General features: G+C 40.7%; 1 protein-coding gene and 1 pseudogene across 1 annotated transcript in view; both read right to left on the bottom strand.

Annotated features, from left to right (window-relative positions):
* The window catches only part of SLC16A12 (solute carrier family 16 member 12), a 92,493-nt gene that overhangs the window by 40,285 nt on the left and 35,555 nt on the right, over positions 1 to 16,653 (bottom strand). The window lies entirely within an intron of this gene.
* Positions 2,065 to 4,318, bottom strand: LOC116528351 (annotated as a pseudogene).

The following is a 16,653-nucleotide window of genomic DNA, read 5'->3' as shown; positions in this document are numbered from 1 at the left end:
ATAACATGGAAGACAGGATTTGGAAGCAAGGCCAAAATTTAAAAGACTTAACCTTTTTTTTTTCCTTTTAAATGAGCCACAGAAGTGCTCTTTTATAATGTTGATGGAAATCAACATTTGTGTTATAGAAATGCACTCAGAAGTAACAGACACATAAGGTTAAAACCTGATTTTTCCTACTAAGTTCTGGAAATGTATTCTAACACAATGGTGCCTTTCTGTACAAATAACTGTACCATATCATAAATTTACTGCTAGTACACTTTAAGCCACCAAAAATGTTTCAGCTGTGACAAGCACTTGATTGTAATGACAGATTTCAGAGTCTGAATGTTGAAAAAAATATATATCCAAGAAAAAACGTTTGAAGGGGGAATAAAAACACATAAATGGCAGCAGAGGAACTGATGTTCTAAGCCTGTTTTATTACATGGGACATCACACTACCCTTAAATCAATTTCACTGAAGGTATTTGAGATGGGTGAAATGAAATCAATAGGATTTCTGCTACCAGTGTGACAGTTCTATACACAGTTACAAAGGGTGTTATTCCCAGTGATGAAGACACCTTTCATGGGATTCAATTTAAAAATTAAATCTTTGCATTTTGAAAGTTTGAAACTCAATTCAAAACAAGTCAGTCTTAAAAGACTGGCTCATATGGTCCCATTAAGGAAGGCTAACGATGGTAATCTGTAATACCCAAACTTGAAGAATAAAGACTTTATGGATAAAAAGGAATAAACCAAAACATTTGGTCTGCTGAAGTGTAAGGGCCTGTTGTAGGACAATCCCTCTTACTTCCTAATCCTTACCATACAATGGCTTAAGATAGCCAGAACATTTATTGTAGAACTGTCACAAGCTGATGTCTCACTTCCCCCAAGCCTTCGTACTTACAGTCAAGGACAAATGCTCTCTAGCATCATATCTCATTTTCTGTTGCAGACAGTTCTTGAGACTTGGCTTCCTTCCAGCCTCATCCTAAGTCAGCCTGATTGGAACTGCTTGGACTTGAAGCTTAAGGGATATCAAGTCTATATTTATGCCTTTAAAAGGGTAAAAATGAATTTCCACAGCTCAGTAAAATACTGATAACAGGGAACATCCCTTCCTACCCTGGGGGAAAAAATCTCTTCACAGTGCATAGTTTGAAATCAAAGTGCAATATGGGCAAAAGGAGAAGATGGTGCTCTCGATAACCATAAATTTAGTTTTTGGTTTTCTGCCTTTAATATTTGCTAACAAATTCAAGCTAAAAATGAAAAGTCATTAATGACAAGAGGTATGGGGGCAACTTGGGATTTCAAAATATCTTTATGATGGGGGAGGGGAGTGGGAAGCCTCACATGTTACTTCCTTATTTTATAAACTATTACTCTTTCAAATCTCATGTTTGAATAAAATATTTTTTCTTCAATATAAAAATGACTTTTTTTTAGATAAAAAAATCAATCAGCACAGTGACCTTGTCTATCTTACACTAAAGCCAACATAACTGAAAGGAAAACTTAGAAAAGAATATTTATACTGTTATAACCTGTATTTTAACTTAAAATTTTTTTCATTAATTTCTAACCACTTAAATTAATGAGTAAGAATGCTCAGCATCCAATCCATGAATAATACAGAATATAATTTATTCTACTTTGTACTTCAAAGTCACAGGATGACATCCATAAGTTAGTTATAAATCCTACTCTACATTTTCAAGTTCTCAATCCATAGATTAGGACAAGTCACTTTATTGCTGGCAACATTCATGGAAGGTCCAGGTTTCTCATAAAAAGACTAAGTTTGATTGGGAGCAGGGCAGTACCCTACTCACAGATTAGCAGAAGAATTACAGAAGTCAAGAGACTTTTTTTTTTTTCCTTTCAAAGTAGCAAAGGAACAATAAAAGATTGGCTGACTGGTGAGTGGCCCCACATTAGAGTGCATAGCTCCTCAGGATCAAGGCTGGTATCTCTGAACAGTTAACTTCATAAGAGCACAAGTGGGCATTATATCATCTGCATTACAGATTTCACCCTGGAAAATATCTGAAAATATTTTATGCTCAAATGACAGTATGCATTCCTTCTCCTTGAGTACCCAAGTATAAATCTAAATGATAAGGAGGCTTCAGTCTGAAGGCAGGAAATCCTTGCAGCAGAGAATTTCACAAAAATAAAAGCAGCTGCTAACGCCTCTTCAGCTTCTTGGCCCTTCGACATTGCATTTCTTCTTCACGTCTCATTTCCTCTAAGTCCTCTTGCATACCTAGTCTTAAGTTCTTTGCTTCTTCCTTCTGCTGCTCTTTCCAACTACTTTCCATGTAACGTAAGGCATAATCACTTTCATCTTTGTATTTTTTTTGGTCATAACCAAAGATTTCTCTAATGTGCTTGGATATTTTTTCCTGAGGCTCTCCTTCATCTTCGATAAAATCTTCCATTTCAGAGTCATATTCATCATCATCGTCATCCTCCTCTTCATAATCTCGCTGCCTTTTGTAACCAGTAGGGAAGGGAAGCCTTTGAGAACCTTGGGCAGATCTGTAGCCATATAGGGGTGACTTCATTCCATTCATCTGTCCATTGCTGGACTGGCTAATGATATTCTTGGAAGAAATTGTTTCTGAGACAACAGTACACTTAGGCTTTATGGTGGGACCTGAGCTACTAACTGTTCGCCCAGGTCCCAAGCTACTCACTGGTCTTCCTGAGACTGAACTACTGACAGTCTGTCCAACTGGAATTGAGCTACTTATGGATCTCCCCAGGCCACCAACGGAAGCCTGAGCCACTCACTGGTTGTTGAAGTTCATGTGGACTGCTCGTAGGCCGCCCAGGGCCAAGAGAGCTGCCCAACAGTCTTGCAGAACTACCTGAACCACTGATAGGTCGCCCAGGGCCACTTGAGCTGCTTGCAGGTTGTCCAGGGCCACATGTACCAGTGACTGTCCGCCCAGAGGGATGTGAGCCATTGGTTGGCTTCTTGGACCCACTGATTGATCGCTCAGGTCCTGAGCTGGGGCTGCCATTCTGGAGCCTGGGCACAGCGCCAGAACTAATTGTGGGCCGAGCAACTCCTGTGCTGGGCTGCCCAGGGGCTGAGCTAGAGCTGCTGCCTAGCTGCTTGACACCTGGACTCTTAGCCTTATCGTGTGGGGTGACCATGGACCCAGGCCTGGAATGGCTAGGATTGGACGGAGATTTTTTGGCTTTGTGCTCCATAGCAGATTTCTGAGTCCTGCTAGCAGAAGTCTTTGGAATACTTGGTGAACAGGTGCTGGAAGGAGGCTTTCCAGCTCCATTGAAAACAGGTCTGTCATGACCCTCACGAAGTAAGGGTTGGGAGCTATTGCCAGATCCTGTCTTGATCCTCTCTCCTGGCATGGATTTGGATGAAGACAAAGCTAAGTGCTTCTCATTGGCCATCGTGGGTCTTGATTTCTTCTCAGCATGAGGAAGGGGCATTCCTTTGGAAGAAGGATGCCTGTCTCCAGAAGCTTTGCTAAGTTTTGTGCCCACACTTTCTGAGAGGGTGTCTTTTTGGACACAGTTGGAGGTAGTTTAGCATCTGTCTCAAGTTTTTTTCTCCTACGCTTTCATTCAAGGAATTCTCGCTCCCCAAGTTCTTCTGCAGTCATAGGTCACTTTTCTGATTTCTTCACTACCTTGATTTCCACTGGTTCAAACTGCTTTTTCTCAGCCAGTCTGAGTAAATCAGTGAAGTTCATGGGTGGTGGGGCACTTTTAAGGGGGACCTTTGGTTTGCTTTCAACTTTGGGAGGTTCTTGCTCTTCCTCATACTCCTGCTCTGACTCTGCATGATTGTATTCAAGGAATTCATTCTCTTCTTCCATTTCATACTCTTGGTCGGTTCCATTGCCTGCCTCTTCTTTGACTTTTCCTCAATAAGGATCCCATCGTAACCATGGAAATTATCCTTTGTCCTCTTTGCCATAGCTCTTGCTTTCTTGTCATGTTTGAGCTCAATTCACTTTTTCACTAGTTCTTCTTTTCTCCTCTTCTCCTCTAAGGCTTTTTGTCTGAGTTCCTCTTCTTTCCTTTTAAGAAAAGTCTGTACAGCTGCTGATTGGACACCTTTAACTTTTGGGTCTTTTTTTGGAGGCCCCACTGCCAAACTATACCTTTTTGGCACATTGTTGACACCTTGTCCCTTGGAAGCTATCAGGAGAATTTCTCTGAAGTCCATGTTGGGCCGAGGCTGGAGAGGCTGCGGCCAGGCACTCGGAAAGGACTGACAGCACACCTAACCAAGGCGCCCAGCTACAGCCAAGTGCACGGCCTCGGCAGTCCCACTCCCACCCCTCATGCTCTTTTTATACAAAGTAGTAAAGCCATTTGTACATAGTGGCAATTAAGTGTGTACATTTTATTCTTTTTCCACTTAACATCAATTCACATCAGCTTTTCTATATACTTGGCATAGTTCACATTTGCCTATATATATATGTATATGTTTGCCTATATATATCATATATCTAGATTCGCCTATATATATATATATACATACATATATATGTATATAGATATATGTATATATATACATACATATATATGTATATAGATATATGTATATATATATACATATATATATATAATGTTTAGGTTTGCCCTCTTTATTTAAACTTACTAAGATTTTGTTATTCCACCAATACCTGAGAGTTTTGCCTTTGAAACTACCTTTTTTCATACGTGGATTGAAGGTTTCCTCCTCACTTTTTATCTGCCCAACAAGCTAAAAACAAGAATCTACTGGTGGAAAGATAAACCTGTATGATTGTTTTTTTTTAAGGTTGGCTACTATCTAACTGACACTTTGATTTTTTTCCTTTTTTTATATATGTGAGTGTGTGTATGTGCATGTGTGTGTGTAAAACAAAAACAAAAACCAAAAAAAAAAACAACGTATTCCAGCATGCTCTTTCACTCTAATTTTCAAAATTGTTCTCCTTTTACAAAGTGATGCAATATTTGATGAGTAAATAACATGGAATGAAAAAGTCCACTTTAGGACAACTGCACTAGACAGGATGAGAATACAATGTTCTTTCTCATGGCATTTCAGGCTCACATGAGGAAATCATTCTCTTTTTCTTTGATAAACTTGTTGACGGAATGCTGACAATGATAAAATTGTCTTCACCAGAAGCTAGAAGAAAAACAATATTTTCAGGATAAAAATAAGTAAAGTCTTGAGTTACACTGAATAGTTTTAGAATCTTTGAATGAGATAGCCCAAACAGAGAAAATAAATGTTTGTGAATTTCTGAAAAATAATCATCTATAACATTTAAAAGTACAATTTAGACTGTACTTAATGATTTGTGTCTTAAATCCATACTCCTCACTTAGCACATCAAATAGCACAAATTCAGTTTACTTTGGATTCTCATTTCTCAAGAACACAGCAGAAAAAGGCTGAAGTATAGCTACAGACTACGGTATAAAGTTAATACACATTCTTAGAAGCGTTCCAAAGACCAATGTAGTCAATGTATTTTTACTGTGTACTCTACACTAACAAGTTTTATGTTATGGGTTTTAGACCCATCAACAATAAAGTTTAATCACAGTGTGGCAGAAAATAGTATTCAATGTATAACCAAGGATGAGAAGTCATAGTTAAGACTCTAATAGAGGCCTGGTACAGTGGCTCATGCCTATAATCCCAGCACATTGGGAGGCCAAGGTGGGCAAACTGCTTGAGCCAAGGAGTTTGAGACCAGCCTGGGCAACATGCTGAACCCTGACCCTACAAAAAAAATACAAAAAAATTATTCAGACTACAGTGTGTACCTGTAGTCCCAGCTACTAGCGATGCTGAGACAGGAGGATCATGAGCCAAGATCACACACCACTGTACTATAGCCTGGGTGATAAGAGTGAGACCCTGTCTCAAAAAAAAAAAAAAAAAAAAAAAAAAAGAGTCTAATAGAATAGACCAAGAAAAAAGAAGAAAAATACACAAAATTTAGCACAGTGAAGTCATTTTGTGGAAAAAGAAACACATCAATATGCCTTCTTAATGCAGAGCTTCCCAACTGCTGAGCTGGGCTCCAGATGTGACATGATCTGTATTAGTCTACTCCAGCTACTGTAACAAAACACCAGACACTGGGTGGCTAAAACAGAAATTTATTTTCTCAGTTGCGGAGGCTAGAAGTCCATGATTAAAGTATCAGCAAATTCAGTTTCTGGGGACAGTTCACTTCCTGGCTTGAAGATGGCCACCTTTTTTTTTTCGCAACGTGCTCATATGGCCTTTCTTGAGTGCATGTGCGTATGCTGGGGGAGAGGGAATATGACTTCTCTGGTGTCTCTTCTAAGGACACTAATCCCATCATGGCCTACCCTTATGGGCCTCCTTTAACCTTAATTACTTCCTTTGAGGGCCTATCTCCAAATACATCACACTGATGGTTAAGGCTTCAACATATGAATTTGGTGGGGACACAAACGTTCAGTCCATAACAGGACCCTTAGCTCATGGGAAGCTGGACAGAGCTTCTGGTGGCCATATGTCAGAGTCACCAGGGCCAGTAACAGCATCATGGTATACTCCATTGTGGTTTAGAAAGACTATGATTTTTGAGGTCTGCCTTCCCAAGAGGGGCTGGGAAGCACTGCCTTATCAAATTGAATACATCACTGCACTGCCAGCTGTTATAATAATAAATCACAATAACTCCCCCCAAAATCAAGAAAATTGGCTGGGTATAGTGGCACATGCCTATAGTCCCACCTACTTAGGAGGCTGAGGCAGGAGGATAGCTTCAGTGTAGACTTTGAGGCTGTACTGCATTATAATCACGCCTGTGAACAGCCACTGCACACCAGCCTTGGCAACATAGCAAGATGCTGCCCCCAAAAACAAACAAACAAACAAAAAACAGAAGAAAATCCTGATAATAGTTAATGCTTAAATAGCATTCACTATGTGTCATGCCTGCTCTTTGTGCTTTTTACACATGTTCACTCATTTAATTCTCACAAAAACCCTCTGCTACGTGACATAATACTGTGGTCAGGTGCATAGTCTTTTGGCATCCAAATGCCTGAGTTCAAATCTCAGCTTCTGCATTTCTAGCTGTGTAAACTATGTCATGTTACTAAGTCTCGGAACCCAGGTGTGGTGGCACATGTGTGTAATCCCAGCCACCTACTCAGGAAGCTGAGGTGGGTGGATCTCCTGAGGCCAGGAGTTTAGGACCAGCCTGGGCAACAGAGCAAGACACTGTCTCAAGAGAAAAAAGTTACTAAGTCTTTTTGAATTTCAGTTTTCCTCGTCTGTAAGATGAAGATAAATATACAAAAATATAATTCCAAAAATTGCTGGGCACAAACCCACAATTTTCACATATATTGGCAGTATAATCACTTGGTAACAAGACCTAAACTACTTATATATCTCTTAGTAAAATATTCTTATGTTCTATTGTAGAATATCTTATGGTTGATTATCAGGTACTCCTTCAGATCCTGCTAGGGGGTTATAAATATCTGCTCTCCATACCATAACAAAAAATGTGGTCCTAAGGATTTCTGAAAAGAGTTTAAACTCACAGTTGTGGGAATTTAATAAATTAATTTAGCTAACACACTTAAAATTTATAACTGGCACATCCAATGAATGATATACAAGTGATAATTATTATTATTATTATTACTGCTGTTATTACTGCCATTGTGTAGATGAAGAAATGAGGCAAAGACAGATCCAATAGTCTCCCCAAGCCACAGCTGGCATGCAGTATGATGAATGTGAACCTAGACAGTCTATCTCCAAAGCCTGTGCTCTTAACCACTGCACTGCCCCATCTCCATAAGTTGCATACATTTTATTGTTGTGCAATATAATCTAAGAAGGCAATGCTTCCTTAAAATATTTTTAGAATTTTTCCTATATAAATTGGAAACACTAGGTACTTAATGGAGTATGTGCTCAGATACAAGGAGAATTCTGCTCCCTGGGATGATTCCTTTTCTGGAGGAGGTAAGCTACAGCCATGTTTATGCTACCTGCTCTGCACCTCCCTGGCCCTGCCGATTGTACCAGGAGTCTACACATCATCCTGAGGAACCAATCCAAAGGCTGAATCAAATTCTGAGATTCTACATCATTGGAGTGGGTAACTGAGTCAAGCTGGAGCTGGGAGGTGAAGCACTGCGAGGCTCAGGAGCCACTTTCTACCTGTATACAGAGCAGCTGAGAATCAGAGGAACAAGGAAGCAGTTTCCTATGGATCAGTGGTTGTCAACCATGGTCAGTTTGGCTCCCCAGAGGACATTGGGCAATGTCTAGAGGCACATTTTGTTGTCATAATCAAGGCGTGCTACTGGCATCAAGGGGGCAGAGGCCAGGGATGCTGCTGAACATTCCACAGGACATCCTGAAAAATGAAAGAAATTATCTGGCCCAAAACGTCAACACTGACAAGGCTGAGAAACTCTGATATAGACTTAGAGCAAGAAAGTATGTGGCATCAACAAGGGGGTGAGATGGAGAAATTAGTTGCATTGGCTCCAGTGGCTTCCTAGGTCCTGGTCCCAGCTGCTTATGACATCTAATGGCTCGTCCTGCTCCAGGTGCCCTGAGGTCCTTTATGGCCAATGTTCTTCATGTCCACATACCATTCCACAGAAGCTCTCCATTCGTAACAGCAGTTTAATGAGTTTATGCTACCTGAAACCAAAGATACCTGAGATAGGTTTGGGGATGACAGGAAGAGGGATTCAGGCGGAGAGAGGAGTGTATTAAACACACTGAGAGGGCATGTGGAGAAACACCCAGGGAAAGAAGAATGATGCAGGTGAGAGAAGAAATGAGTCAGAGCAAAGAAGCCCCAATAAGCATAGTGTGTTTGTGGGCAGCAAGGAGAGCAGCCTGCCTAGATCAGCAGGTACACTGGGGAAATTAAAGAAATTAGAGGTAACGGTTTTAAAAAATGCATCAGTACATACAATTATAATACGGACTCGCATATCTGTGACTGTACTAAGCCTAATTCATCCTTATAAAAATTCATGCATATATTAAAAGTACCTTTGGGAATATATACTTCCTGGGTAAGCCATCACTACAGAGTGGAAACTTTGCCCTATCAGTAGAATCCATGATTAGTTATGTCCAACAAGCAGCATTTTCTGAAGATGTGAAATAACCAAAAAGAGGCAGATATCTCTGGCATTTATGGCAATCAGCCAAAACAGTTTTTAATCAATAAGCTCCTCGGCTCCCTATTCTATACTCTGGGGAAGATGACGCGTGTCTTGCAGGCTTGGAAGGCAGTGAGCTCACTGCCTGGTACTGAGGATGATCTGGGTTGTATGTAAAAGCCCCACATAGCATACTTATTTTCTTATCTAAAAAAAGAAAGAAAAAGACCACGACTGAACATTGGCCTCCCTGCTCCAGCATTCAGTCAGGACATTTAGGATTTATAAAAGTATCATTAAATTTAGAAATTCAAATATATAAGTAACCTATGTGACTGTGACATGTGATAGAACCTTCTCTACAAAATATAGTAAAAAGTTAGTCAGACACTGTGGTATGTGCTTACTGTAGTCCCAGCTGCTCAGGAGACTGAGGTCAGAGGATCCCTTGAATCCAGAAATTCAAGATTACAATGAGTTATTATCAAGCCACTGCACTCCAGCCTAGGGGACAGAGTGAAACCCTGTCTCAAAAAAGAAAAAAAAAAAAAAGAAAGAAAGAAAAGGAGAGAAAAAAAGAAATAAGTAGAAAGAAGTATAGAAATAGAGACTAGGAAATGAATATCATAAAAACAGGGATCTCCCGGATACCTTATTTCTCTTTTCTCTCCTTTGTTTTCCAATAAGGAGAACTGTGACTCTTTGAGGAAAAAGTTGCTTTTCTGCTTAGTAAATCAAAGGTTCTAGATCAAAAAGCAATAGATACAGAGTTCAGAAAGAGATGTGTGTGGGCTGGTAGCAAATCAACCCCTGAAAGTCAAAAGACACTCCAGGACAAAATTTGGAACTGTGGGACAAAACATAAAACCCTTCACTTCCAATACTCAGTGCTTCAAAAGGCTCATGGACAATCACGAGCATTCCCTTTTATGGCTGACTGAGAAGAAAGCTGTCAGCTCTGTAGAAGCCATGCAAAGGGTCAGATTCTTCTGAATGAACACAACCATCCTGAGGCAAGGCAACAAGCCTTCTCTAAGGGGAAATCACATTTAGCTCATTAACAGGATGTTTAAAGGAAATGCCCAGAGTGGTGTGGCAAAAAGAGAACTCAAAATTTTAATTTTGTAGATAAACATCATCATAGTGTACCATCTCACACCTTGTCAGAATGTCTATTACTAAAAAGTCAAAAAACAACAGATGTTGGCAAGGATGTGGAGAAAAGGGAACACTTATACATTGTTGGTGGAAATGTAAGTTAATACAACCTCTATGGAAAACAGTATGGAGATTTCTCAAAGAACTAAAAATAGAACTACCATTCAACCCACCTATCATACTACTGGGTGTTTACCCAAAGGAAAAGAAATTGTTGGCCAAGCATAATGGCTCACACCTATAATCCTAACACTTTGGAAGTCTGAGGCTGGTGGATCACCTGAGATCAGGAGTTCGAGACCAGCCTGGCCAACATGGAGAAACCTTGTCTCTACTAAAAATACCGAAAGAAAGAAGAGAAAAGAAAAGAAAAGAAAAGAAGGAAAGAAGGAAAGCAGGAAAGGAAGGAAGGAAGGAAGAAAGAAAGGAAGAAAGAGAACAAAATTAGCTAGGCCTGGGGCACATGCCTGTAATCCCAGCTGCTCGGGAGGCTGAGGCACGAGAATGGCTTGAACCTGGGAGGCAGAGGTTGCTGAGATCTCACCACAACACTCCAGCCTGGGCAACAGAGCAATTCTGTCTCAAAAAAAAAAGAAAAAGAAAGAGAAATTGGTATTTCTTTGTCAAAAAGACACCTGCACTTGTATGTTTCTTGCAGCACTATTTGCAATAGTAAAGTCACAGAATCGATGCAAGTGTCCATCAACAGATGATTGGATAAAGAAAATGTGATATGTATATATGACATTTATTATACCACATTAATAAATACATATTAAATATATATGTGTATGAATAATAAATACATATTATTTATCTATATAGACACACATATAAAACCATGGAATACTACATAGCCAGAAAAAAGAATGAAATCATGTCTTCTGCAGCAACAAGGATGAGGCACACTAGAAGCCCAAACCTCACCATTACACAATATATCCATATAAGAAACTTGCACATGTGCCCCCCAAGTCTATAGAAATTTCATTAAAAGATTCATCAAAAAAAAAATCTCTTAATCTTAAGGAGGGTTTTTTGATGACTCTTTTACAGAATGAATAGCAGCTACTGTTTTTTCAGCACTTATTTGTGGGTCAGTGCTAAGGAAGTCATGTACATTATGGTCATTTGGAAGAGGATGTAGGTGCCAGCTCTTTGTTGGTGGAACTCAACAGCATGGTACCACACCTTGCCCAGCAGAATTTCATTTTCCTTTCTGAATTGATTCCATGCCTATAGGAGTGCTAATAAGGACTTAGGAACCAAACTCCCTCACCCTCAAATTGGTAGGCTATGGAAGAGATTCAGTGAACCTCAAATAAGTTAACTTTAATATATTGGGTCACTCCAATGTCTATGCCTAGGATAAAAGCAGCAGCAGCAATGACTAACTTACAATAGGGACAGTTTATCACCAAACAATACCTTAGAAATCTTTAGATCACTCCTTTCTGGGCAGTTTGGGGGATTCTCGAAGGACCACCCCCCTACCTTGTGAAAGATGTTAGGAAGCAGTATAGGCCCTAGAATGCAGACAGCACATTATAAACTAGACAGATGCTATGCACAGAGATATTGAGATCTGGTTTGGATTATTCTGCATAATATCAGGATAAGTCCAGGATGTAGTGTGACAAGAGTCAAAAAGAAAACTGACGTATCATGAAAGTGACTGGGGGGGTGGCTTTATCAGAGCTAATAAGTGTACAGCTTTGGGGAGAGCTCTTTCATGATAAAAGAAAGGGTGATCATACTTTTTGTACTTGTACAGTTTATTTTAATTAATCATCTCTAGAAATGTGGGCATATTATAAGACATCATCATTGTGAAAAATCTTTGAAATTATTTTTGCTATTGTTTTCACAGCACAGTCATTTAAATAAGAAAACCAAGCTCACCATTTTATAGACATAGTAACACTATTTTGACCCCAACATTACTGCTCAATTTGGTCATCAACATCACGCACTAGACTTGGTTCACAATGGCTTTTTGATGTTTCTGAAAATCATATTCACCTTCTTGGAGACTGGTGACTGCTAAGGATTATTTTTTATATACTACGGATTTAAAGTAATTTTATTTTATTTGTTTTTGAGACAGGGTCTCATTCAGTCACCCAGACAGGAGTGCAGTGGCGTGATCTAGGCTCATTGCAACCTCTGCTTCCCAGGCTCAAGGATCCTTCCACCCTAACCTCCCCATCACCTGGGACTACAGGCACATGTCACTACACCCAGCTAAATTTTTTGCGTTTTTCGTAGAGACAGGCCCTTGCCGTGTACCCAGGCTGGTCTTCAACTTCTGGACTTGAGGGATTCACCTGCTTTTGCCTCCTCAAGTTCTGCGATTATAGGCATGAGGCATCATGCAAGTCCTTGAAGCAATTTTTTAAAATGAGATCTTAAAATTGTGAACTAGGATAGCTTGACCTTAAAAACCTAAGGTGGAATCGATCCAAGATGGCCATTTAGGAACAGCTCAGGATTGCAGCTCCCAGTGAAAGCACAGAGGGCGAGTGGACACCGCATTTTTATTGCCCACAGACTAGGAGATCCCCAGGCAGAGAAGCCCCACAGGTTGCCAGCGTGGCTGTTTCAGCCAGCGCAGCCATGTTGGCTGGCGTGGCTGCTTTGCCCCGTGCAGCTGCTTTGTCAGCGCCCCGGAGCAGCAGTTCTCTGTATAAAATACACTGGTCCGGGTGCCCTTTTGGGTGGCAATTGGAGCCACGGGAAGTCGCCCATTCGTCTGTTTAAAAAGGGGACTGAACAGGGAACCAGGACAGTAGATTTCAGGGCAAAAAAAAAGCGCTACAAATCTCAGTGCCGCTGTTTAAGCCAGCGCAGTGAGTCGCTGCAGGGGAAAACACACACATCCCGGCGCCTCTTCAACAGGGGACTAGAACACCAACTAAAAAAAAAAGAAAAAAAAAAGGCTCTGAGGCAGGGAGCCAGGTGATCAGGCTTGGCAGGTCCCTCCCCCACAAAAGAACAGCAATCAGAAAATCTCTAGATCGAGAGTTTCACAGCAAGCGCAGCTGAACCCGGAACGGTCCAGCTCTGTGGGGGAGGGGCATCCACCATTACCGAGGCACTTCAACGCTAGGAAGGTAGTCAGCCAATGCTGAGGCAGCCCACCACTGCCAAGGCAACCAGCCATTGATGAGGCAGCCTGCCATTGCCGAGGCAACCTGCATTACAGAGAGAGTCCACCAATACAGAGGTGGGCCACCACTGCCAAGGCAGTTCTAACGACACCCATACAAACAGGACTGCAGGGAAGTTCACTCGGCAGCTGGGCGGAGCCCACAGCAGCTCAGCAAAGCCTCTACAGGCAGACAGTAACTAGGCTGCCTCCTTGCTGGGCAGGGCAGCTCTGAAGGAAAAAAGAAAAAGAAGGCAGCAGCACAACGGAAACTCATAAATAAAGCCCTGACTCCCTGGGACAGAGCACCTGGGAACAAAAAGCGGTTTATGAGTTCTGCTGCAGCAGACCTAAACGTACCTGCCCAACAGCTCTGAATGAACACTGGAGCTCACAGCTCAGCATCTGAGCTCCTATAAAGAACAGACTGTCTCCTCAAGCAGCCCCCTGACCCCTGTATATCCAAAGAGCCACCTCATAAAGGAGAGATCAGACTGACATTTGGCGGGTATCCTTCTGGGACAAAGATAGCAGAAGAAGAAAACTGGTAGCAACCCTTACTGTTCTGCAGCCGCTGCAGGTGATCCCCAGGCAAGCAGGGCCTGGAGTGGAACTCAGCAGACCTACAGCAGAGGGGCCAGACTGTTAGAAGGAAAACTAAGAAACAGAAATAACCTCATCATCAACAAACAGAATGTCCACTTAGAGACCCAATCTGAAAGCCAGCAACTACAAAGACGACAGGTAGATAAATCCATAAAGATGGGAAGAAAAAAGCCCAAAATGGATGAAAACACCCAAAACCAGAACACCTCTCCTCCTAAAAGGGATCACAACTCCTCACCAGCAAGGGAACAAGGTTGGATGGAGAACGGGTGTGATGAAATGACAGAATCAGACTTCAGGAGGTGGGTATTAAGAAACTTCTGTGAACTAAAAGAACATGTTCTAACCCAATGCAAAGAAACTAAGAACTTTGAAAAAAGATTTGAAGAAATGCTAACAAGAATGGACAAAATAGAAAGGAATATAAGTGAACTGATGGAGCTGAAAAACACAACACAAGAACTTCGCAAAGCATGCACAAGTTTCTACAGTCAAATTGACCAAGCAGGAGAAAGGATATCAGAGATCGAAGATCAACTCAATGAAATAAAACGAGAAGGCAAGAATAGAGAAAAAAGGGTAAAAAAGAATGAACAAAGTCTCCAAGAAATGTGGGACGATGTGAAAAGATGTAATCTACATTTGATAGGTGTACCTGAATGCGATGAAGAGAATGAATCCAAGCTGGAAAATACTCTTCAGGATATTATCCAGGAAAACTTCCCCAACCTAGCAAGGCAGGCCAATATTCAAGTCCAGGAAATACAGAGAACACCACAAAGATATTCCTCAAGAAGAGCAACCCCAAGGTACATAATCACCAGATTCACCAGGGTTGAAATGAAGGAGAAAATACTAAGGGCAGCCAGAAAGAAAGGTCAGGTTACCCACAAAGGGAAGCCCATCAGACTCACAGCAGATCTCTCAGCAGAAACCCTACAAGCCAGAAGAGAGTGGGGGCCAATATTCAACATCCTAAAAGAAAAGAACTTTCAACCCAGAATCTCCTATCCAGCCAAATTAAGCTTCGTAAGTGAAGGAAAAATAAAATCCTTTGTGAACATGCAAGTACTCAGAGATTTCGTCACCACCAGGCCTGCTTTACAAGAGCTCCTGAAAGAGGCTGTACACATATAAAGGAACAACCAGTACCAGCCACTCCAAAAACATGCCAAATGGTAAAGACAATCAACACAATGAAGAATCTGCATCAATTAATGGGCAAAACAGCCAGCTAGCACCAAAATGGCAGTATCAGATTCACACATAACAATATGAACCCTAAATGTAAATGGACTAAATGCCCCAATCAAAAAACACAGACTGGTACATTGGATAAAAAGCCAAAACCCATCAGTGTGCTGTATTCAGGAAACCCATCTCACATTCGAGGATACACAAAGGCTCAAAATAAAGGGATGGAGCAAGATTTACCAAGCAAATGGAGAGCAACAAAAAGCAGGAGTTGCAATTCTCATCTCTGATAAATTAGACTTTAAAGCAACAAAGATCAAAAGAGACAAAGAAGGACATTACATAATGGTAAAAGGATCAATGCAACAAGAAGAGCTAATGATCCTAAATATATATGCACCCAATACAGGAGCACCCAGATACATAAGGCAAGTTCTTAATGACTTACAAAGAGACTTAGACTCCCACACAATTATAGTGGGAGACTTTAACACCCCATTGTCAATATTAGACAGATCAACCAGACAGAAAATTAACAAGGATATCCAGGACTTGAACTCAGACCTGGACCAAGCAAACCTAATAGACATTTACAGAACTCTCCACCCCAAATCCACAGAATATACATTCTTCTCAGCACCACATCACATCTACTATAAAACTGACCACATAATTGGGAGGAGGAAATCACTCCTCAGCAAATGCAAAAGAACGGAAATCATAACAAACAGTCTCTCAGACCACAGGGCAATCAAGTTAGAACTCAGAATTCAAAAACTAACCCAGAACCGCACAGCTTCATGGAAACTGAACAACTTGCTCTTGAATGTTGACTGGATAAACAATGAAATGAAGGCAGAAATAAAGATGTTCTTCAAAACCAACGAGAATGAAGACACAACATACCAGAATCTCTGGGACACATTTAAAGCTGTCTCTAGAGGAAAATATATAGCAGTAAATGCCCACATGAGAAGAAAGGAGAGATCTAAAATTGACACCCTATCATCAAAACTGAAAGAGCTAGAGGAGCAAGATAAAAAAAACTCAAAACCTAGCAGAAGACAAGAAATAACTAAGATCAGAGCAGAACTGAAGGAGTTAGAGACACAAAAAACTCTTCAAAAAATCAATAAATCAAGGAGCTGGTTTTTTGAAAAGATCAACAAAATAGACAGACCACTAGCCAGATTGATCAAAAAGAAAAGAGAGAATAACCAAATTGATGCAATAAAAAACGACAAAGGGGATATCACCACAGATTCCACAGAAATTCAAACCATCATCAGAGATTATTACAAACAACTTTATGCACATAAACTAGTAAACCTGGAAGAAATGGATAAATTCCTGGATACTTGCATCCTCCCAAGTCT

The sequence above is a fragment of the Sapajus apella genome, unplaced genomic scaffold (assembly GCF_009761245.1).
Source record: "Sapajus apella isolate SASKATOON/1434 unplaced genomic scaffold, GSC_monkey_1.0 scaffold58, whole genome shotgun sequence".
Taxonomy (NCBI): domain Eukaryota; kingdom Metazoa; phylum Chordata; class Mammalia; order Primates; family Cebidae; genus Sapajus; species Sapajus apella.
The sequence above is the reverse complement of the archived record's forward strand: the minus strand, read 5'-3'. Positions and strand labels throughout refer to the sequence as shown.